At 39.4% G+C, this 22,842-nt stretch overlaps 1 long non-coding RNA gene across 1 annotated transcript in view; it reads left to right on the forward strand.

Annotated features, from left to right (window-relative positions):
• LOC117283181 overlaps window positions 1–22,591 on the forward strand; it is a 37,765-nt gene extending 15,174 nt beyond the window's left edge. The window contains exon 3 of the long non-coding RNA XR_004514197.1: window positions 22,512–22,591. This is a non-coding gene — a long non-coding RNA (uncharacterized LOC117283181). The remainder of the gene's footprint in view (window positions 1–22,511) is intronic.
• Window positions 22,592–22,842: the final 251 nt, after the last annotated feature.

Consider the following 22,842-nt stretch of genomic DNA (forward strand, 5'->3'; position numbering starts at 1 on the left):
AAACTACAACAATGTTACGCCCTTACAAGAAAGGTAAAATTATCACTCTAACTGCCGTTGAGGCCTATAGCGCTATGAGGCGTCGAGGCTCCCACATTTTATAGACGATCGACTTACAGATGGTGGTGAGTTTTTCAGCCTTACCCGCCGGCCGCCCTTTACTCCTAAGGAAGATTTCTGGTACTCATTTCTGTTGGAGGCTGAGTCCACCCCAGGACCATAGCTCGGCTGGAAGGATTGGGTCAACTGAAATAAACAATGACCTCATCGGGATTCGAACCCCCGACCTTCCATCTTGTAGCATAGTGTCTCAACACCTACGCTACCGCCTGCCCCTGTTACGCCCTTTAAGAAACTTATATTTACTATCGAGAGGTTATCTCTCATGTAATGAAGAATTAAAAGTCTTTGTATATTCTGAAGGGTTCTGGCGATGGTGAACAATACTCAGAATTACTGGGTATTCTGACTTTGTCCATCCTCCAGTATTCTGAAAACTAGAAAACACGACGTTTAGGAAACTATATCTGTTTCTGTCCTCAGGTGAAGAGTGAGACACCTACTCTGTTGAGTCCCTTAGACTGAGTGATTGAGGTCAGCTCTCTCTAAGGGGCCCAACTGAGTAGGTGTCTCACCCTCACCGGAGGAAGGATATAGATCCAGTTTCCGAAACATCGTGTTTTCTAGTTTTTAGAATACCGGAGGATGGACAAATTCTGAAAACCCAGTAATTCTGAGTAAACCTCTTTGTGTTTATGTCCCTCGCATTTCTCTGTCTGAAGAAAAGATAATATATTTACAATTTGTGAAATGACGCTAAAATCGATGGAAACTTTATGAAAACAATATTCTTCTTGGTCGAGCAAGTACTATCAAATTTGCTTCGTTTAAATCATTGTAGTTTCCATTTCACTCCGCCTCTTCAGAATCTGTCGTGTAAGATTTATGTTAAAGTATACAAGCTGAATATTTTATGTGATAGAGCCCAGTACTTTTCCCTTCGTGAAACTGCTACCAAGAAACTGCATAAGACATGCTCTGTTTTCAATTTTATCCAGAGCTAAATACGATTAATCATAAGGTTTCAAAAATAAAATGTTAATTCTAATTGCGTAATTGTTGTGTCTCATGTATTCCTTTCAACTGCTCTGAAGAAATTATTATATGGTGACATGTTTCGGCCACAATATCAGACCGCTTTAGTACATGAAGTGTTATAACGGAAGTTACTTTACGATTATATCTCTTACTTTCTGTGTTTCTTAAATGCTAAACTTGGTCTGATGACGACGATATTGCCGTCGAGGCGTGTCGCCGTATAATTCTTGTTCAGAACGGTTCATATGGACAGGCGAAGGGAAAGAAGAAGTGGATAAAATGTCAGGTCGATTGTTTAAATTATGGCCCAACTTACAGGCGAAATGGCGTCCTGAACTGAGAGACAATTTCATTAAGAGTTCAGCATTGTGGCAAGTAGTACAATTGTATTCTCACAATGTCAACAGCAGCCACGTATTTCATAATGTATGTTTGTACTCGTAGTACATAAACAATGAAACTTAGAAGGACAATGAAATAGATAAACTTCGAAGCATTAGGTTTGCAAGATACACGGAGTATTTTGACTTATTTAATATTTCAACCCCCCCAAAAGTGTCTCCACCTTGTCGTGGCCGTGGGACTTGCGTGACTCTGTGACCTGGAGAGATATGCCGGCGGTAGTTTAACTACTGGTAGGGTCATCCTTACCGGAAATGTCAAAGGGTAGAGTCCAGACTAAGAGAGATAACATGGTCCTCCAGGTTGGGGTTAGGCATGAGGCTAACCTCATTCTGTAAAAGGAATTATGTTCAGAAACCTAACAACCAGCCTCGGGTCATCATGCGTGGGTCCATTCCTATGGCAGCACGCATTGGTTGTGGAGACTGGTTGTAGAGGAGGCCAAGGCTCACCGAGGGCTGTAGCGCCGAGTGGTAGGTAGGTATCGTATTTCAACAGATGTTCCGGGTCTGTTTATAAGCTTTAATATATGTATGTATCATTGAAAATAGCTGCAGTTGGATGATTTTTAGAACATGTTCGATGCTATTCATCTGATCATCAATAAGTACAAATTCCTAATGTGAAATAGCTGTAGATGCATTCCGTATATCACTGATTACCCTGTGAAGTAAAGCGAAGTGAAGTGAAGTTCAGTAGCACGAAGTGAAGTGAAGTGAAGTGGAAGAACAGCAAACAGCAATCCTCTTCATTCCCTTGGTTTCGTAACATTCAGAGATTCTTAAAAGTCGATGTTTCAATAAATCCCGAAATGTGATTCACAGCGCCCCACGTTCCTCATTGCCCACTTTTGACCACCCTTGGTGCTAGCTTCAGGCCGCAGCCGCCAGCAACGACCACATATCTCACAGCCAAGTCAAATCTTAAATTATTCAGCCAGCATGTCTAATGAAGCGCTGCTGGTACAAGCCAGGCGGCCTCCCACCGAAAGCAGAGACACCCTGATATACTGTGAATAAGTGCAGTAGCTCACGACCAGTGTGTAGAATCTTTATGGTTATGTCCCGTACATCAGCTACGGGGTTTACTGAAAGGCTGATAATAAAACCAAAGCGTCTAGCTGCAAAAACTAACACCCTGACATAAACTGTTGCTTGAGAAGTAGATACAGGTACAAGCTCGCCGGTCGCAGTAGCCGCGCGGTCTAAGGCATGAACTGTTTTCGCTCGCTCGGACGCTGGGATCGTTGGTTCGGATCCCACTCAGAGCATGGATTTTGTGTGTGTGTATGCGTTTATTCTGTCCTGTGTTTAGGTAGCGGCATTGCGACTGGCTGATCACTCGCCCAAGAAGAATGATTAAGGAACCTAAGAAAAGGCCTGGGCCCTAAATGGGCTGGAAGAGCCATTGAAAAAAGAAACAGATAAACGATTAGCTATTCAATGAGCCCCTTCTTATTCTGAATCCAGAAAGTCCATAACCATTAATAATTAAACCCACTAAATGTCCGGAGGAGCCGGTCACGGTAGCCGAGCGGTCTAAGGCATGCACTGTCTTCGCTCGCTTGGAAACCGGGATCGTGTGTTAGAATTCCACTCAGGGCATGGATATTTGTGTGCGTTTTTCTGTGTCTGTGTACAGGAGGAGGCCTTGCGACGAGCTGATCACCCGCCCAAGGAGTCCTACCGAATGTGTAAGATCTAGAAAAACCGAAGTGAACTGAGAAGTTCATGGAGGTAGGCCTAGGCCCACTGGGGCTGTAGTGCCAAGGAAAAAAAAATGTCCGGAGACACTTCAAACCAAATCGCATTATATCAGTCCATCACCGCAAGAGCCATACAATATTCTGCGTAAGTTGTATAGCATGGGTACCGTGGGTTGCGTCCTGCGTGGTGCGTGTCACTGCGTGAAAAGTATCGAGAAGGATGGCATAACTGCAAAACTTTGGTCTTGCATTTTGTAGGTGATGGATTCGAATCCTGGCCACGATACTGACTGCCTTGAATGAAAGTCTGGACACTACTAGGATGGAACTTCAAGTAGGTAGCCACGGCCTCCTTTCAGATCCTTTCCAAATCACTGTTCACTAGCCATCCTACCATTCGGAGCTATATACTCTAGATACTGATAAGATTGTGACAAGTTACCAGGCAACGGCTCGATGAAAACCCTTCTATACGCGCACGCAACAATAGGACGAATGTTTATAGCTCGTTGATAGGCAATAGTCAGCGCGCCAATGGACAGGCGAGATAGCTAACAAGTGACCTATTTTCTGACTTGTCCGTGCGGGGCCTATAAAACGAAGACCTGTTATAGCTTTGATTAGTGAAGAGTCAACGAGGGTTCAGCAGTACAGATTACAAGGACGAGAATGGAGAGTGTTCTTAGTGAATTGTGAAGATTAACTGAATATAGATTAGGACAGAGGAGTAAAGAGTTATTTCAGACGAAGTAACAAGAGGAGTTCATAGTGATTTGAAACGTTAGTTTCTATGTTGAGATCCGTTGCAAGGAGATGACTACTGAAGACGGAGAATCCTAGTTCGTGTGCAAAGATGAATTGTAAATTGCGTAAATCAGCGATAGCGCTGTATTAATTGTAATTAAGAGAGAGAGTGTGTGTAACCAAAGTGCTAATAAATCCAATCATCTGAACCAGAGTCAGTTATTTTCGTCACGCGTACCACCCTACATGTGACAATACTATGAAATAAACTATTAAGAAGAATAAAAAAAAGTTCACACCTGGCAACATTTCCTTGCCTAATATTCCACGTCACTTAAGGTCTAGTGGGTAAGCAATTTTCCTCATGATCTTGCTTTATCGTTTTCCCTTAAAGTGAGAACAGAGGACATGATCAAAATCTCCTCGACATATATTTATATTTCCCTACTCTTCTTGAGCTATGTTCGTGGCAGTTTAAAGTAAGGCACGCCCCTTGCTTCGAATTCTCTTCGAGTGAATCCGAATTATTTGTATGCGAATATCAAGCACGTATAGTTAACGGTGTTTCTGTGTTTCTCTATATGTTCAAATGCTATAATACAAGCAGCATAGGTTATCCAGTGCCGTATGGGCTATGATGCGGCGGTTATGAGCGGCGAGTGGTGGCATTTCGTAAGCTACTGTGCAGAAATTTTCCTGGAAAGACTGATAATTGCCACAAGAATCTTCTGGCCAGAATGTGGAACCCCTTTTCCAGTTCAATACAGATTATACATAGAAAACTCTACAGATATATTATTTATGACTAAAACTAAAAAAATTCAGTGGCTTTAGTCCGAAAGCGAACTATACCGACCGAGCAACCGCCGCTTGTCGACTAAGTTAGTGCCAACTTTAGCGGATAGAGGGTATCGCGTGGTCAGCGCAACGAATCCACACGGCCTTTAATTTCGGTTTTCTAGACCGGAATTATTTATGACTGTTAAATAAAAAGTGGTCTAAAATTTAGTAGTTACGATGTTTATGCAGTCGTGTGTCTGTCTAGAAATAAATTACTTATGTATTTACTTAGTATTATATGAATTATTAATAATAAATAAAAATTACCAATTAACACTTAATTAAGAATGTGGTTCTTGTTTGATCTGCTGTGGTTATGTAGGAGGAAACTTTAGCATTTATAAAATTCCTACTGTTTTGCATTTGTTATAGAACCTCTAAGAAATTGAACCAGTACAGATTGGTTTACACAGACACTTAGTAACATCCATTCTTAATTACTGTACTCATTACCACCTGTCGGTGCTACTTCTAGTCTGCCTGTCAGTATATCTCAAAAGAGAAAATTAGCAGATATGCGGTCACTGATTTGTCTGTTGCGGAGAAAGTGCGACCTTTCGGTTAAGCCTTGTCACGAGGGCCTAGAAACAGTCATTAGCAACAGTAAACCTACTATTACTCTTGTAATCAATTATTCTGATGGATGATTAGCAGTCTCTCAGAGTAGCTGTAAAATATTCTGTAAAATATTGCTTTAATTAATAATACAATTTAGAATAAAAGTAAAAAAAAACAAGTAAGCGTGCCTATTCATCAAAACCTCGTAATAATAATTCTTTGCACCTTACACCACACAGATGTTCTTATTTCTAAAGTGGGTCCCGTTTCGGGTTCGTGGTATCTTGCACTGGCGACGTTTCGCATATCCTTTAAAGAAATAGCGTATACAATGATCTCCAAAACGTCGATAGTACAGCTTTTATGTATCCAGAACCCACGTTAACTTTTAATCTTCACGTGATTATGACAGAAATATAAGGATATTCGTTATTATAGAGAGAAGTCAACCGAACAGCCGATCCAACTGCTGCGAAAATTTAACTTCTGATATCGCTAAAGGCCTCTGATAACGGAATTGAAGTCTACAAGAGAAAAGTTAGAGGCAAACTGGCCACTTTATGACAATAAGACCACCTTATAATTGTAACTTGAAACCTATCGCGATAGTGTGGAGTCTGTTAACATGGTACGTGACTAGACAACACGCATATACACGTATACTGAAATTGCTAGATGTATGCCGGCTTGTAAATCCAGTGCTTGGAGAGGTCACTGCTGAGTAACAAGATGTGGCAAGACGCAATTCGTCACGTCATCCAGGTATAGCTAAGAGTGTAGGAATTGGACGGACTTACTGACAACGTAGCGGACGGACTTGGTATAAACACCGGATATGGCGAAACGACATATCTGACTCAGGCCTACACTCATAAGGAATAAATAAATTTAATTGTTTCTTGCATCCTGTTGTCTATTAAATATATATTAGAGTTAATTNGAGTTAATATTGACTTAATAATGTAGTCTATTGTAAAGTACTAACTGTTTATGTATGTCTCTTCAGTCCTTTTGCTGGACCTTGGTCGATTTTTCAGTCTCCTAATTCTATATAGAGTCGGTAGGACTCCTTGGACGGGGTATCAGCCCATCGCAAGGCCGCTACCTAAACACAGAATAAACGTACAAAGACACTCACGCCTCGAATGGGATTCGAACCCACGGTCCCGGCGTTTGAGCGGGCGAAGTTAGTTCGTGCCTAAGACCGCGCGGCCACTGTGATCGGAGCTGTAAAGCACTGGGTGGAGTTAAGTGACGTGAAAATGGGAAGCGAAAAACGAGCTGGTCACGGCAACTTCAGGTAGACGTTTATTAAATCCCTTATTTACATCAGTAATATTACAGTGAACAGGCTTGCCGATCACAGTGGCCGCGCATTCTAAGGCATGAACCATCTTCGCCAATTCGAACACTGGGATCGTGGGTTCGAATCCCACTCGAGGCATGGATGTCTATGTGCGCTTATCCTGTGTTTATGTTGTTCTGTGTGCAGGCAGCTGTCTTGTGACGTGCTGATCTCCCGTCCAAATAGTCTTACCGGCTCTATATAGAGTAAGAAACTAAGAAAGCGACCAAGGTTCAGAAGGGCTGTAGAGCCATAGATAGATAGATAGATAGATAATAGGCCCACAGCCTAGAAAGTGTTCTGAATTCTGAATGCTCGTTATAAGTGTCGGCTCACCTTATTACTCGATTACTATTTTATTTTTTCGTTAGCTAATCATTTCCAACACATGTTTCGTTTATTAGAATAGAAATGTGTATCATTAATTTTAGTGATATTAATTGAAGTTACTGCTTCAAAACACCAGCACATAAAGCCGGTGCATGTTGGCTGCATACAGATTGCCTGTTGCATCGGCAAACAGCGTGCAGCCTTCTCACCGTTTGCTTTTAAGCATCTTTGGCGTTGATCATCTGCCAGAACTAATGACAGAACACAGTAGTGACCTCATATATCTATTCCACAACGGTCTTGCATATTTGTGATGAATGTCTGCCATTTCCAGCAGATGTTTTTCATTGTTATTATTATTATTTGACCCCCGCCCTTAAAATTTATATACGTATTTTCTTACATTCACGTCAGGTAGACCCTATATTTCTATGGATTACTTCAAGCTTGCAGCTGTCGTGTATGATGAATTACGATGCCCCGAACAAGCGCTTGGGTTGAAAACTCGATCACTTATTTTAACAGAACATGGAAGGCTGTATACATACTATATATTGTATCACGTGACAGTGAATAATCAAAACGTGTGTACGCTTTCTGTAAAATCTATGTTTCGCTTTCCGGAATTTGTATTTCGTGAACAATGTAGCAAGCAATATGGCCAGTTATATAAAAAAGATATCAGATATATATTTTAGAAATATTATGCTTTTGGACATTATCCATCGTCTTGTTTTTATTTAAAAACCGTCCCGTTTGTTTTCAAAACACAACGTTTCGGAGACCGGGGACTCCAGACAAGACGATGGATAATGCCCAAAAACATAATATTTGTACTAATGTGCCATCGTCACAAACTTTTAGAACTTACAGTATTTTTATATTGTAGCTTACTCGTTTTATTATGAATATACTATTTTGTGCTTGTCACAAGACTTTGTGATAATTTATGATTAATTTTTAACAACTAATGTGACGGAAATCAGGAAATTAAGTAACAAAAATTAATACATTTTTCCCTACTTAGATATTAGGATATAATGAAGCTAAAGTTACTCAAGATGGTCTATAGTTTCTGAAACTTTAATAACTGGAACAACGACAATTTCGAATATACAAAAACATTTTCAACATACAATTTAATTGATAGTGCACATTTTTATTTACAATTAAATAATGTTAAATATAACGAACTCTATGGTACCTTTCGATTTACATGAGCAAGACGAAGAGCCTTTCTCCGGGCTTCTGTGACCACTGATACCAAGAGGCAGCTGGAACACATGTTCCAAAATCACGATTCCAACGTCAACATGTAAGTCTAAAGCCGTAGATTTGTTGCAGGGCTACAAAACCATACGTACTGACTGGAATCATAAGCCATATCGATGGACTTAGTGACAAGCAGACCCTACAGGGGTCTGCACATGTCTACAGGTATATTCATCATGATAGAGAAAACGTATGACAGAAACAAAACTAATTTCTAGCGTTGTTTAAGCTTGGGACCAGATTCTATAAGGCAACGTAAGGTTTTACCTTATGAACACAGAGTTCCAACAAAGACTGTATCCAATATGACATGAAATGAAAGTTCACTATTCTATAAATAACGTAGTCCTTTCCTATGTATCGACTGCATAGTGACAGCAGACACAGCTGTAAATTTCATAAAAAATAAGGTTAATTTGTCCCTGTGTTTAACTCATTAAGCACCACGTCATGGAAGAGTATGGGGGAATGGATGTATAGATCCGCATTTTCTTGACATCGGCACTAGTTGGAGGTGAGTGGTCAGCTTCATTCCCCGGCCGGTTTACCCTCGGGAAAGAGCCCCCGGTACCCATTGGATAGGAGGCTGGGTGGGCCCTAGAGCCGGTCTGGACGACGTGAAGAAGAGAAAATTATTGACGGTACCGGGACTCGAGCTCCGACCCCTCCGTCATCCAACCCGTAACCAATCGCTACACCGACTACGCTATCCCAGCTCATGTAAATTTCATGAAGGAAACGAAATAATTCTAAAGAAATAAATTATCCAGCGCCTAATTGCTTTATCCAAATCGGAAAGAGAACACCTTTTGAGAGGAAAGTTTTATAGCTTAGTTAGTTTATCTTTAGGTGTGCCAGGCGCATAATAATCATTAGACGCATCTCCGCATCGGCAAAACATCAAAAGAATGTCGGTTCAACAATAACAAATATTTGCCTATAAAATAAGCAAATTCCTTATTAACAGTGGAAAAAAGAAATTTTATGATATAATGACAACGTTGGAAATTACAATTTTATGCCGCCAAAATTCAATATTTTTTTATGGATAAAGGGGTTGTTTATAGATTTATAGGTATATAAAGTTGAAAATAATGATTTTCTTCATGCGGTAATATAACAAACATTTAATTTCAATACATTCATCTTACAGAAGTCTTCACATGGACTTAAATATTTCTTTGTATGCATACCAGATGATGGTGGAGTAGTCTGCGCAATTTATCAGTATTGATCTTGATGTATCGGAGTTGAATATTTCATTTTATACAAGAATAATCTTTCGTGTACGCAGTAAATTTCTTATCTTCCGAGAAAACTCCTGTCCCCTCCACTCTTGAGTTTCTTATTTCAAGGCGATGAAAGAAGTAACTTGGAGCTTGTTGAAGCTAAGCAGGAACCAGCTACGATGGGCGGTAGGACTACTTGCAGGACACTGTCACCTCAAAGGACACCTGTTCAAACTGGGACTAAGTGATAGTCCCACCTGTGAGAGGTGTCAGATAGAAAATGAAACAGCCACACACATCCTGTGTGAATGTGAGGCCTTAGCTTATTTAAGACTATGTCACTTGGGTCAATACTTTATGGAACCAAGTGACTATTTTGACGCCCCCACGTCCAAAATCCGGCGCTTCATCCGAAGCGCGGGGTTGCTGAGGGAATAATTAAAAAAGGGGAAGTACAATAGACCACTGAAGTCGCAGTGCAAGGGCCGAGAAGGCCTACCACTCATTCATTCAACTTAGGAACTTTCCTTGTAAATATACTTTTATATATTCACCCAGCAGGTCCAGATTCATGGGTCAAATGATTTTCGAAAACATGTTTTATGTTCTCATAACAGACGGAAGAGCTAATGATGACGATTACGATGATCATGATGATAGGTCATTACTTTAGTATTACAGAAGGTGAATCTAGGGTTCCTGTGTTCTTGTAAGAACACAAATATATTTCTTATGGCGAAATTACTTCTAGTTACATGTTACAAAACCACCAGAAGCGACACCGCATGCTTGTAGACAAGCATCTGCACGCTTCATGTTGTCGGCAGAGACGTGTACCAATTCTGCATGGAGATGTTATCATTACAGTTAGTGATGATTTCGTCATATGATGGAAATTATGGGAATTGTCTTCGAAAACTGAAGCTTTCATTGCTCTCCACAAAACCGAGGGACTATATGCGGGTTGGATGCTGTGGAGAAAGGAAAAATAACTTTCCTTTCCCGGTAATCGAACTCTTGTTCTCTGCCGATCAGCCCGTATCTCGTCTGTATACCGGCTGAGATGTACCAGCTCTCTTCCTAGTTAGTTAACTGTTAATGATTGTCATCGTTAAAAATGTTTTGAGTAAAGCAGAACATTGGTTATCAATACAGCAATAATTATGCTGAATGACTTCTACAAGTTTCGCTTAAACCGACTTGTTATAGAAACCGTTATGTTACCTTCTTCCATATTCACACCTTTCTTGCTTTTGAGTTGCACCCCCCACACTTCCCAGCTACGAACACACTGCCAGAGAATGTACGCCTCAGAACATAAACGAATACAACTTTTCTTGTAATTTAGTACCGTTTAGAAGCTATTAATGAAAAGGATATTTTTCAGTCATACAAGGGTGAAAAATTTGGTATCATCTAAGGCTATCTTACAATAAAAAAGTCAGCTTGGACCGTAATTTTATAAATTATGAGGTAAAACGAAAATTAAAAACACCTTCGAGTCAAGGTGGGTATTTTTTTCTTGTTTTTACTGGTTCTTTATATGTGACGAGAATACTGCATTACGTTTGTATTCAAGTACGTATATACGTCTTACTAGAATAGATGGACACACACTACACGGGCTTGTTCCATAAAGCATGTCAGCATGTAACACGAAACTCTATGTGTATTATTTATATCTATTTTTGTGTTATTATTACTTTTCTTTTGTAACGGCAGAAGAGAACAATGGGGGCTGTGGAATAAAAAATAAAGCTTTCTCAATACGACATAAATTTTCCGATAGTTGATTCCGAGATAACAATTGGTCAGACTGAAGTTAAAACAGCAGAATCGGTGAAAGTGTTTTGATCTTTATTGACCTGCAGAACTTACTATATTCGATGATATATGGAAGCTTGTAGAATACGTGTTATCTAACCTCAACTTATACATGTCTATTGTTCTTAAAGTTCTCAGGCTAGTGTCTGCAAATATTTTGCACTGTTGCGTGGTACAAGGGATACTACATCACGATTGTTTTAATTAAAATTCATTTTCTACAATTTAAGAGAACACAAAAATGAAAATAATGTCTTCAGTTTAACAGTTCTATACTCTTTTCTGTTAATAAATTTTGAGTGTAGTGCTTACTGAAAGCCCCTGTGAATCTGAGTCTCTTTCGGGAACTCAGTACCAGGTAAACAGTCCATCCGGGAGACAGATTATTTTCTCATAGAACTTCATGAAACAAGTTAAAATTTTATGTGCAACTGTAAGAAAAAATATTTGTGTGGTTATCAGTTGATATTTTAACGACCAAAATTGGCTCTGTCGCTGGGACGCTTATATTCCTTGTATCAATTTATTCACACTGGGTGATTCAAGAAAATTCAGATGCAAAATCTAAGAACGAGTAAATCACTATGTCTTATTTCTCACATCTCTCCTAAACGGTTAAATTAAAACTACCAAACTTCCATTTGAAACTGATGTGAAAACTTAAGGATCTACGTGCATTTCCGTAGAGTTACTTTATTATTCCTGCCGGTCACGGTAGCCCAGCGGTCTAAGGCATGCACTGTCTTCGCTCGCTCGGAAGCCGGGATCGTGGGTTCGAATCCAACTAACGGCATGGATGTTTGGTGGGTGTATGCGTTTATTCTGTGTTTGTGTCGACGAGCTGATCACCCGTTCAAAGAGTCCTACCTTGTGTAAAATGATTATGAAACTGAGAAATCAGCCCTATGCTCCACAGTGGGAGCGAGAGGAGAGAGAGAGCTACTTTATTATTCCATCTAATTTAGATCACAGTGAATATGTGACTTCCTTTTGTTGGATGCCGATTTTTAATTACCGATGAATTCATCAAGAAGGAAGACGTTTGAATAATTTGTATGTTTAAATCAATTATGTGCTTTGTACAAGTGACAGTCACTTCTGGAATAAAGGTGCAATGCAGTTCATACTGAACTTCATTGGTTATCACTTGGCTATGCTGGAGTTTGAAAAATTGCTGAGGAAATGGTTTTACTCAATCAAAACATTTTCATCAGATTTAGCATCTACTTGTGTAAACATTGGTAGTCGCTCAGCCTTTTGTGAAATAAGAAGGTACATTACTGGTTCCTATTCTGACTCAAATTAATCCAATTTATATCCTATTAATTTAAAGTAAATTTTCCTTACGCTTGTATCTTCCAAGTAGGCTGTTTCTTACAGATTTCCCTTCTAAAGTTTTGAAAGCCTTTATTACATTTCGCGTAAGTAAGTTCTACTACATTCCCTGCCAATCTAATTTTCCTCGATTTTATCACCGTAAAAATGTTTAGTAAAGATTAATATATATGGTGGAAAATTGATGGGTACATAGGGGGAGGGTTGATGAAAGGATATTTGAATTGGTGGTTGCATAGATGGCCGAGTGGCTGTATCAGTTGCTGAGGAGAGGATAAGTGTAGGGGTTGGGTAGACGGATGGGTTTGTGGGTACCTGAAATGATATAATTTTGAATGTTGAAATGATAAGTTGGGCGGATGTATGAAAGCATGGACGAAAGTCGCGAGCTGCAACCGTGAATAATCTAACAGAGTCTGATCACTTTATGCTCTTTTCTTTCATGAAATCATCAACACTTTTAAAGAGTTCTTTTGCCGTTGTTCTCATTTCACACGGTTACATAAGGCATCTCTTCATCAAATGTTGCACCTTCAACATATCGTACGTGATCTATCAAGTGACCAATACCATTAAAATCATTCATTTCGTCAATCCATAATGAAAAACTTCTGTTTCTAACGTTCTCAAACGATTGTTCTTGTAAGTCTTCAGTTATATCAGCAATCCGTTGAGAGACCGTATTATTTGATAGCGGTATATTACAGAGCTACTGTGCACATTTTCGCCGAACATTGTTGTACCATGTCTGGCGCAGCAGGGAGTACCACAGTTCCAGTGATCCTGCGCGGCTTCCTGTTTTGCGCTATTCTGTATGACACTTGATAAGATGCTAAGAGGGCTTTGGATGACACAGTAGTAGTATTAACAAATCTCTTTTTGTGAATGCGAATTTCACCAAGTTTTCTATGGAAATATTCTTCGGACTTGTTTTCCATTTCTGAATGTTCCGTAAAAAGAAACCCCTTCAGTTAATTTTGCTTCATACTGTCAGTTGCTAAAGATACTGAGATATAAAACACATTGAGCTCGTTTGTTGCTCTTAATTATAACATTCGTGAAACCGAAAGATAAACACGGTTCATAGTACCTAAGCGATTTCAGTTTCGATATAAAACTCTTGGCTATTATTTCCTGTAGGTTTAGCCTGGTTTTCTTCTTATACCAGTTAACAATCTATACATTATTCTCTGGCTCTGAAAACACCACTTATTAGTGCTCGATACTGGACTGTAACGATTAGGCGTAGTAAACATTGCGGGATTAGGTTCTGCGCCTATAAACTTTGCAACTAAAATGTTTATATGTTAACACATTGTATTCTGTCACCAAAATATTTCTAAGTCTTAACACGACTAAATATATATTACTTTAGAATATCTAAAAAAGAATGTCTTTACTCAGTAACTTACACTAACAATGACAAGAATTGTATTTCTTGGGACTCAAATTTCCGGCCGTAGAGAGCGGATAAAAGTAGGGGTGGAAATGGTCAACTTGAGGGATTAAACAGCTTTCTCGTACCCCTTAACAACAGTAGAGCGAGTTCGTTTAACAATAAATTTACCAACATCCACACAGTCCTCATGTCTGTAGGAGACCTCTGAGCAAAATTAGGTAAAAAGTTTCCCGCCCAAGCAGTTTCCAATGCTTCCGGTAGATGGGGAAGCATCGGGTACCGCAGCCAGCCTCGCTGGCTGAACGGGGCTGATAGCGAGCACCAGTACCGGCAGGGTATGGAGACTGGTAGAATATCAAAGGGGGACGTACAATAGACTATTAGTCGCGGTGCATAGGGAAACTCACCCCCTCCAATAATAATAATAATAATAATAATAATAATAACAATAACATCCACACAGAGCCACGAAGTAATAGATCCGTAATAGTACGTACATCTGACCTTGTGTTCCACTTCTTGGTGTCTATGTGCAACTTCGGTTAATATACACCCGTCTTCATCCATTTATTGTATAACATTACATGTTTCGGCCTAACTGACCATCGTCAGGTGCATAAGTTGTGATGAAGGAATCTGTTGCCCTATTTTCAGACTGTTCTGCCTTCCTTATGTACTTGCCTCTGACTATTCTAGGCTATATGGGTTATCACGTCGTTACCATGCACACGTTTGGTTTATGGTCTTCCTGATTTTTTCGTTGTTTCGGTTTGTGGCTGTCCTGAATGTTTTATAGGAGTGGAAGTTTGTTGCTGGGCTGTCGATCATCACAGTCATTCATATGTACACTTATATAGTCGTTTACTTCATATGCCACGTGTTTAATTTTTTATCAGCTACCAACTTCTGAGGCTGAAGCATTATTCAGACATTCAGCACAGGGCCCTTGAAATGCACAACAACTATACTGTTGCTGTTACAGTCTGAGTTTAAAAAAGGTTTCAAAATCCGATTACTAGACAAATAATTTTTTTCGTCAGAAAAATGTGTATTATTATTTTCTGGTGGCTTGTTGTGGTGACTTGTTTCTGTCCTCCATGCAAGGATTCGGCAAACTCATATTACAACAATTAACTCACTCACTTCCCAGCAGATCAACAATGTTCATTTACACTGAGGTTATGTAATGTTGAATTAAATATTAATTTAAATGTATATTGCTCTGGGGTTATTAATTTTTCTGTTCGGTCTAATGTAAGTACGAGATGAAACGGGATACAATATTTTAGAAAGAACTTATGGCACTCATTTTTCTTAATGTTTTCATATATATAAAAATTAATAAATAAAGTACAAAATATTAGGATTATTAAATTCAGTAAAATGAGATGGGCAAGGCACGCATATGAATTTTGGAAATGATAAGGAATATAAGATCATAATGAACTGCTTGGAGACCTAAACATAGATGGAGGGTTAACATGACAACGTAATACCTTAGAGAAATAGGACATGAAAGTAGATTATGACAGATTGTCCCCTCATCAAAAAGGATACCTCATGATAACGGCATCATTAACGGTCAAGAATTTAGACGTTAAATTCTGGTCATAATTGCGAGTATAGAGACAATCGGAGAAATATAATGTATAGACAGAATCAGTAAGGTCAATCTAAGGAGATATTACAGGCAAAAGTCGCCAGCGAAGCTGCTCTAACACAAAGTAGGACGTAGACCAGGAATATTTACGTATTAGACGATCGCATTGTATAAACTCTGAACTTCTGAAGCCGTTTGAGCACCAATCGGGGTCCAGATCCACGTACCCAATACTTTTAACAAGTGTATAAAAATACGAGAATAATGAAATGACCCAAACTTACTCTTCAGACCCTGCATTGTCTTAATTAAAAGAAAAGTTTTGCAGTAAAAATGTGACGTCAACCGAATCTTAATAAAATGAACCTTTTTATATATAGTGCTATTGGCAAGACTTCCCACCTGTAAACTAATCAAATAATGGCTCGGAACTTGTTCTTTTTCTCCCTGCGCTGCCAGTATAATAACGAAGGAGCACAAGAGCCTGCAATACGCAGCGATCCGTGTGACATGTTTATGGGTTACCAAACAACTTCATCATAGGAATATAACCCCCGCCGCCATCTTTACCGACCAAGAACTATCGTTACATCCGCGCAACTCCCCAGTCTAGAGCATCTGGAAACCTAACATGCATCACCTGGTGAGAGGCCATTTAACGATATTAGAGCATATTTAAATGTGTTCTGTGTTCGATACAACCTGGTGTGAACCCTGTCCGAGCGAACCTACTCAGAATTTTCGTGATTTTTGTCACTTCTCCGGGGCTCAGTAAAATTACTGAAGTTTTCAGTCAAATTAGTCGAACTCCTGTCTGTACTTAGCAACCAGAACGTATCAAACATGAATTAGGACTGTTATGTATAATTGTGTTGTGTTATGTCTTCGTGGATCGTCTCTGTGGTCTAGTGGTCAAAGTTCCTGGCTACAGATCCAGAGGTCACCGGTTTGATTCCCGGAGCTACCAGGTTTTCTGAGAAGTAGTGGCTCTGGAACGGGGTCTACTCAGCCTCGTGAGGATAACTGAGGAGCTATTTCAAGGAAATAGCGGCTCCAGTCTAGAAAACCGAAATTAACGGACGTGAGGATTTGTTGCGCTGAACACGCGACACCCTCTATCCGCTAAAGTTGGCACTAACTTCGCCATCAAGCGGCGATCGCTCGGTCCGTATAGTTGGCTTGCGGACTCAAGCCACAGAGTTTGTTTGTTTTCCTTTGTTTATGTCTTCATGTTCCTGCAAAAACAAGAGAGCTTCTCTGATGTTGAAACACGTTAGGAAAAATATTTTGTAGTCATGTGGGTTGCTCATTAGCCGGCTAGATGATGCTTTCTCCGCAGTTGGGGAAGTTTGGAACAGTAAATGTCAGACACGCAGCGAAACAAACGACAGGCAAATAAAAAATACAACAAATAAAGAAAAAATCAGATTAAAATGCTGCAGAAGAATTGAGTAACACTGTATAGGAGTCAGCCAGTTGGCAATCGCGTTTGATATGGGCTTGAACCAGGAGTAGCAAATAATGCCATATATCTTCAGATTCGTAAGTCTGAAGACACCAGCTTACTCTGCTAGGATTATACGTTGCGAAAATTCAAACCATATTTCATCGTTACAAGTAAAGTTTCCGTATCTAATTTACACGTAATTTACCATCTCACAACTTAAGTTACATTTGTAGTATTTCGATGAAATTTAAATAGTTTTGTAGCTAAGCGTGTGGTATGTGTAGGTATATTAGAACGAGAAAATTGTTAAAAATCTATCGTTTCCCCAAACTAATTTAGACGCTATTATATTACATATATAACGTCTACAGTCTACGGCCTTAGAAATCCGTTGCGCTGACCACGCGACACCCTCTGTCCACAAAAGTTGGCACTAACTTCGCCGACAAGCGGCGGTCGCTCGGTCGGTATAGTTCGCTTGTGGACTAAAGACCACGGAGGATTTTAAATCACCTCAATTCGAATTCTAAGTATGCTATACAAAATATTATTTTCCAATAATTTCTTAAATAAACAACCTGCACTGCCTACTTATTCCATATTAATTCATGCTTGATAATTCTTCTAATGTCACAATGACTGATGAGGAAAAGCTTACTCCAACACCATAACACTTATCCTATTTCCTTCATACCAGTTCATAAAGCATAAAAATTCTTTCGTCACCGTAATAACCAATACAGCATAAAGCTTGATCCGGTTTTTTAATGGCTGCGAGATAATTGTCACATAATTTATCTTGCATTAAAAAATATCAGTCTGTACTTATATCATACTTGATAAAGTTTGTATCAATCACTCACTCATGGAGCTGAGCCCTTCTTGAGAAGCCGCAAATTCTGCACCTACTCAAGAATTTCCCAGCAATTTATTGAACACGAAGGTTCATTACCGTGTTCACAAGAACCCTCCACTGGTCCCTATCCTGAGCAAGATCAATCCAATCCAAACCATCCCATCCATTTTAATATTGCCCACCCACCTATGTCTTGGTCTTCTCAGTGGTGTCTTTCCCTTCGGCTTTCTCACCAATATCCTATACCCATTCCTCTTCTCCCCATTCGTGCTACATACCCGACTGACCTCATCCTCCTTGACTTGATCATTCTAATTATACTTGGAGAATAGTAAAAGTTATGAAACTCCTCATTAAAGTTTGTATTAAGATTAAAAATAAAAGATGAAGCAAGAAACTGTTGATGTCTTATGTAAATAATCGTCTGGCTAATTTCTTCATCATTAATTGGTATGATTCCAGAAGGGTATGATTAACTCTCATAGAAGTCGATGTAAAAAACAGGAATGTTAATCGTGATAGCGCGAAGTTTCTTTCCTTGATATTTTAATGTACTTCCTTCGAACTGATATTGCCCAATTGTGCCGCTGAAACTGCTGCAACAGTGAAGCATTCCTGTTCAAGCTTACAGGATGATTTTTGAAGCTCTTCGATTTTGAGAAGTCGTATAGTATCGATGTGAAAATTCGTCCACTAATATGTAACTAAAAAAATTATTCCAGGCATGCGAATGCAATTTGTATACGCAATCTTCGAGCATTTAGACTGAATTACAGATAATCAATTGCTATATAACAAAAAACTAAATAATGTACCATAGACTACAGGTATTGTGACATGACATCTGAAAGCCAGATTAAGGGAGCCAGAATAAATCGTCCGTTGCGTGGTGAAGTCTGGGTAAACACGTTTCCGCGGCAACAGGGAGGCATGCAACAATAGAAGAACTGCTGGAAACGGTGTTTTCCATGCGGTCAGAACCGAGGCTATACAGCGAGGCCGGATGAGACGAGTTAGTCAGCCGCGATAAGTTATTTGAGGCCATGATTCAGCTGTGAGATGGTAGCCAGCAGGTAAGGAAGTAAACAGAGGAAAATGTTGGGATCCGTTACCAGGCAACGGCTAGTGAAGGCATAGAAAAACTAGTGTGCTGTAGTGAAAAGTACAGTCCTTGAATAAGTGTTTAATAAATCCAATTATGAATCCAAACCCCCGTGTACAGTCACTAAAACTTGACAGTACATATAAGACGCTACAGTCTCTGACTTAAGCGAAGAACATATACCAAGATAACTGAAAAGGGGCGCTAACGAGAGTATCTGAACTTAAAAGCGGGAAGTAACAGGAAGCTGGAGAATATTACATAACGAGAAGCTTTACGATTCTAATTTTTCGTCGTCTATTATGAGGGCGATGAAATTAAATGGATGAGTGCGGCTGGACACGTAGCATGCACAGAAGGAATGAGAAATATATACAATATATTTTTGAAAATCTTGAGGGGAAGATACATCTTGGGAGACCATGGCGTAGGTGGGAGAGTAATATTAAAATATAACTTAAAGAAATATAGTCATAGGTATGCGAAGAGGGTTAATTTAATACTTGCGAGCACGACAATCAATACTTTGGTTCAATAAAAATTGAGAGATGTCACAGCTTGCTTAGCAGCTATTAACTGCTCAAGAATGACTCTTTTCATAGAATTAGTGTTTTTCATTGGTAATCAACTTGTAAAAGATCAACTTCTTAATCACTAACAAAGCTAACGAACTCCGTGGCCTGTAGTCTGTAAGCGAACTATATCAACCGAGCGACCGCTGCTTCTCTGCGAAGTTAGTGTCAAATTTAGCTGATAGAGGGTGTCGCGTGGTCAGCGCAACGGATCCCCACTGCCATTCATCTCGGTTTTCTAGACCGGAGCCGCTATTTCCTTGAAAACAGCTCCTCAATTATCCTCGCGAGGCTGAGTGGACCCAGTTCCAGACCCACTACTTCTCAGAAAATCTGATAGCGCCGCGAATCGAACCCTGACTTCTGGAGCTGTTGCCAGGAACTCTGACCACTAGACCACAGAGGCGGCAATCATTACCGTCATCACACTTATATTCACTTGTTTGTTGCGTCACCATTGAAATTTCTTGGTATATCCATCCTATTACTTTGTCCCCACTTCTTTTATTTCCACCTGGGCCACAATAAAAAACCGTCTTTCGACTACGTGAGATTCCATTAAAGTATTAATGTAACCTGAAATTAGTCATACATACATAATATTATAATACCATAATCATAATTTCTGGTTTCATGATCTTGTGCTTAGTGAAAACTCTTCTTCATAATCAAGCGATCAGATTTCCGATATGGCAAAATCTGACGGCTGAACAGACAGAGTTGCGCTAAACTGAGCGCAAAGATTGTGTAACAGTAGACAAAGGAACTCACTTAGCGGCTTGCCATAGCCACATAGACTTCTTCGTCACAGACATTAATCTCGCAAGTAACAAGCAAGTTACTAAGAGAAAAATAACATATCCTTTCCTGGCGCCACACCCAGAGTTTATAGTCTTGCTAGTGAAATTGCTGTTTTTCATGTCTTAGATCGGACCTAATTCGCTCTTAAGCATTGGCAACGGTCTTCGTATCTGAGATAGAGTTCAACGTTGTTTTGCTTTAATAGCTCGATGTTGTTTTCGCTACGAATTCGGATGCATCATTTCTGAATTGATAATGGAATAATCTGTTGAAATACGAAATATAATATGAAGTTAATGGGAAAAAATATGTACGTTGTAAAGCTATCCTTGTAACAGGCCGTGAAGGCCCATAGGGTTGACGGTAGGACTTCTTGGAGGAGTGATCAGCCCGTCTCAAAGCCACTACCTACACACAGGGCAAAACAAACACAGAATAAACGCATACACAGATATCCATGCCTTGAGTGGGACTGGAACCCAAGATCCCAGGGTTCTAGCGAGAGAAGGCAGTTCACGCCTTAGACCGCGCGGCAACCGTGAACGGCCTAAAGGTCCATTACCACGTTCAAAACCACTAGCATTGAGTCCTTCTGTAAAATTCCATAATGTGTTGATATTTTGCGTAGAGGTGTTGCTAACTACCCGCCGAACTAGAAACTTCACTACCATTTCTTGTCCGCTGTCCGCGGCTCTTCGTTCAGTATACTCCCAGTTACTCTTCATATCTGGAGGCTACGGTCTCCAGTCGAAACCTGAAGAGAGGACATGCCATAGTAGCAATGTAAACGTATTTAATTCGGCATTAAATAAAATTATCGACAAAACTTAAATTTCATTAAATTAATTTCATCTTACGGAACTGAAGAGTGAAATGGAAATCTGCTTCAAATTAAATGCTATTAAACGACGAATATCAATATAGTAAGTCTTCTAACGTGTTAAACATTATTTCTTAAAAAGACGAAGAATTCTATTCTTCATGAACTTAATCAGTATTTTGTCTAGGGCAGGTTTTCTCATGGCACCTGTTTCTCATGCCAATTCCTATTCCGTATATTGCTCCATATTCATTAATTATCCTGTCATCACCGCTATATGGTCCTGATATTTACAGCGTCGTTAAATAACCAACTTAAAATGTACTTATGTTGGCAATATTTATTTTATTAAATCGATTTTAAATAAGTGCTTATAGACTATGATAGTCCAGTAGAAATACATCTGTCCTAAATCCAGAAAGGTATTCCAGTCAGTAATAATCCTACATTTTATTTTATTTACTTGCTTAATCCGTTCCTCTTATACCTTTACGGTGTCGAGGTTGTTCTTTTCCATTTTAATTATTTTACAGACGGTGGGACTCCTTGGACGAGTGATCAGCTCGTCGCAAGGCCTCTACCTAACCACAGGACAACACAAATACAGAATAAACACATACTCATAATAAACATCCATGCCTAGTGTGAGATTCGAACCCATTATCTCGGCTTCGGAGCATGCCTTAGACTGCTCAGCTACCGTAACCGGCCTATATTTTATCAGGACTGAAAATTTCCCTCCATTAAATTCCTTTATCTCAGATTTCCGAAAATCGAATAAGTGGGAAATTTACCCTGCCTTAAATAATATACAGTTATTTTTATCAAAGGTAAGCACATCAGTTTTCTGTTGCTATCTATCCATACCAGTGTGTAAGCATGGGGAGTACCGGGTATTATGTTCATAGCAAAAGGTAAAGTTATGTTCTACCTACTAACTTATCACCACTACATTAAGAGATGTGAGGAAGGGAGATATATTTCCAAGGAAGAATTCATGTAGATGAGCATAAAGACAAATTTTTAACCGAAATTAACGGATCGGACTTTCTAGACAGAGCAAGGCTGATCAAACAGTAACGCTTCTGGTTTGTAGATATAAGACAAGGCACCGGTTCGAAACTAGGTTTGGACACCGATTGTCCTGGCTGAGCTTCTTCGTGGTTCTCTTCAGTCCCTCCAAGAAAATTCTAAGAAAATACCTTAAATTAAACTATAATTTTTTTTTTCAGATCCTGACCAATTCGCTCTTCACTATTATCCAGCCATTAGACACTTATAACGTCGTTAAACATATAAAGGTAAAATTAACGAACCCTTAAAACTTTAACTTATGTACATACCAAAATTATATAGAGAAGACGACCATTAAGAATTATGTAAAGTCGGGTCAGCTTTGATACCAGCCCTCTGAGGATAGAAACTGAATAATATGTCGTCAGTACAAAATATGTAAGCTCTTTCTGGTCGTCATTTACCGAATTGTCCACTGAACTCGGCACAGCAGTGACAAAGGCAACTCTACACATGTGAAATATGGCAAAGTAGTCCTACAGCAGAAAG

Source organism: Cryptotermes secundus, unplaced genomic scaffold (assembly GCF_002891405.2).
Source record: "Cryptotermes secundus unplaced genomic scaffold, Csec_1.0 scaffold304, whole genome shotgun sequence".
Lineage (NCBI taxonomy): Eukaryota > Metazoa > Arthropoda > Insecta > Blattodea > Kalotermitidae > Cryptotermes > Cryptotermes secundus.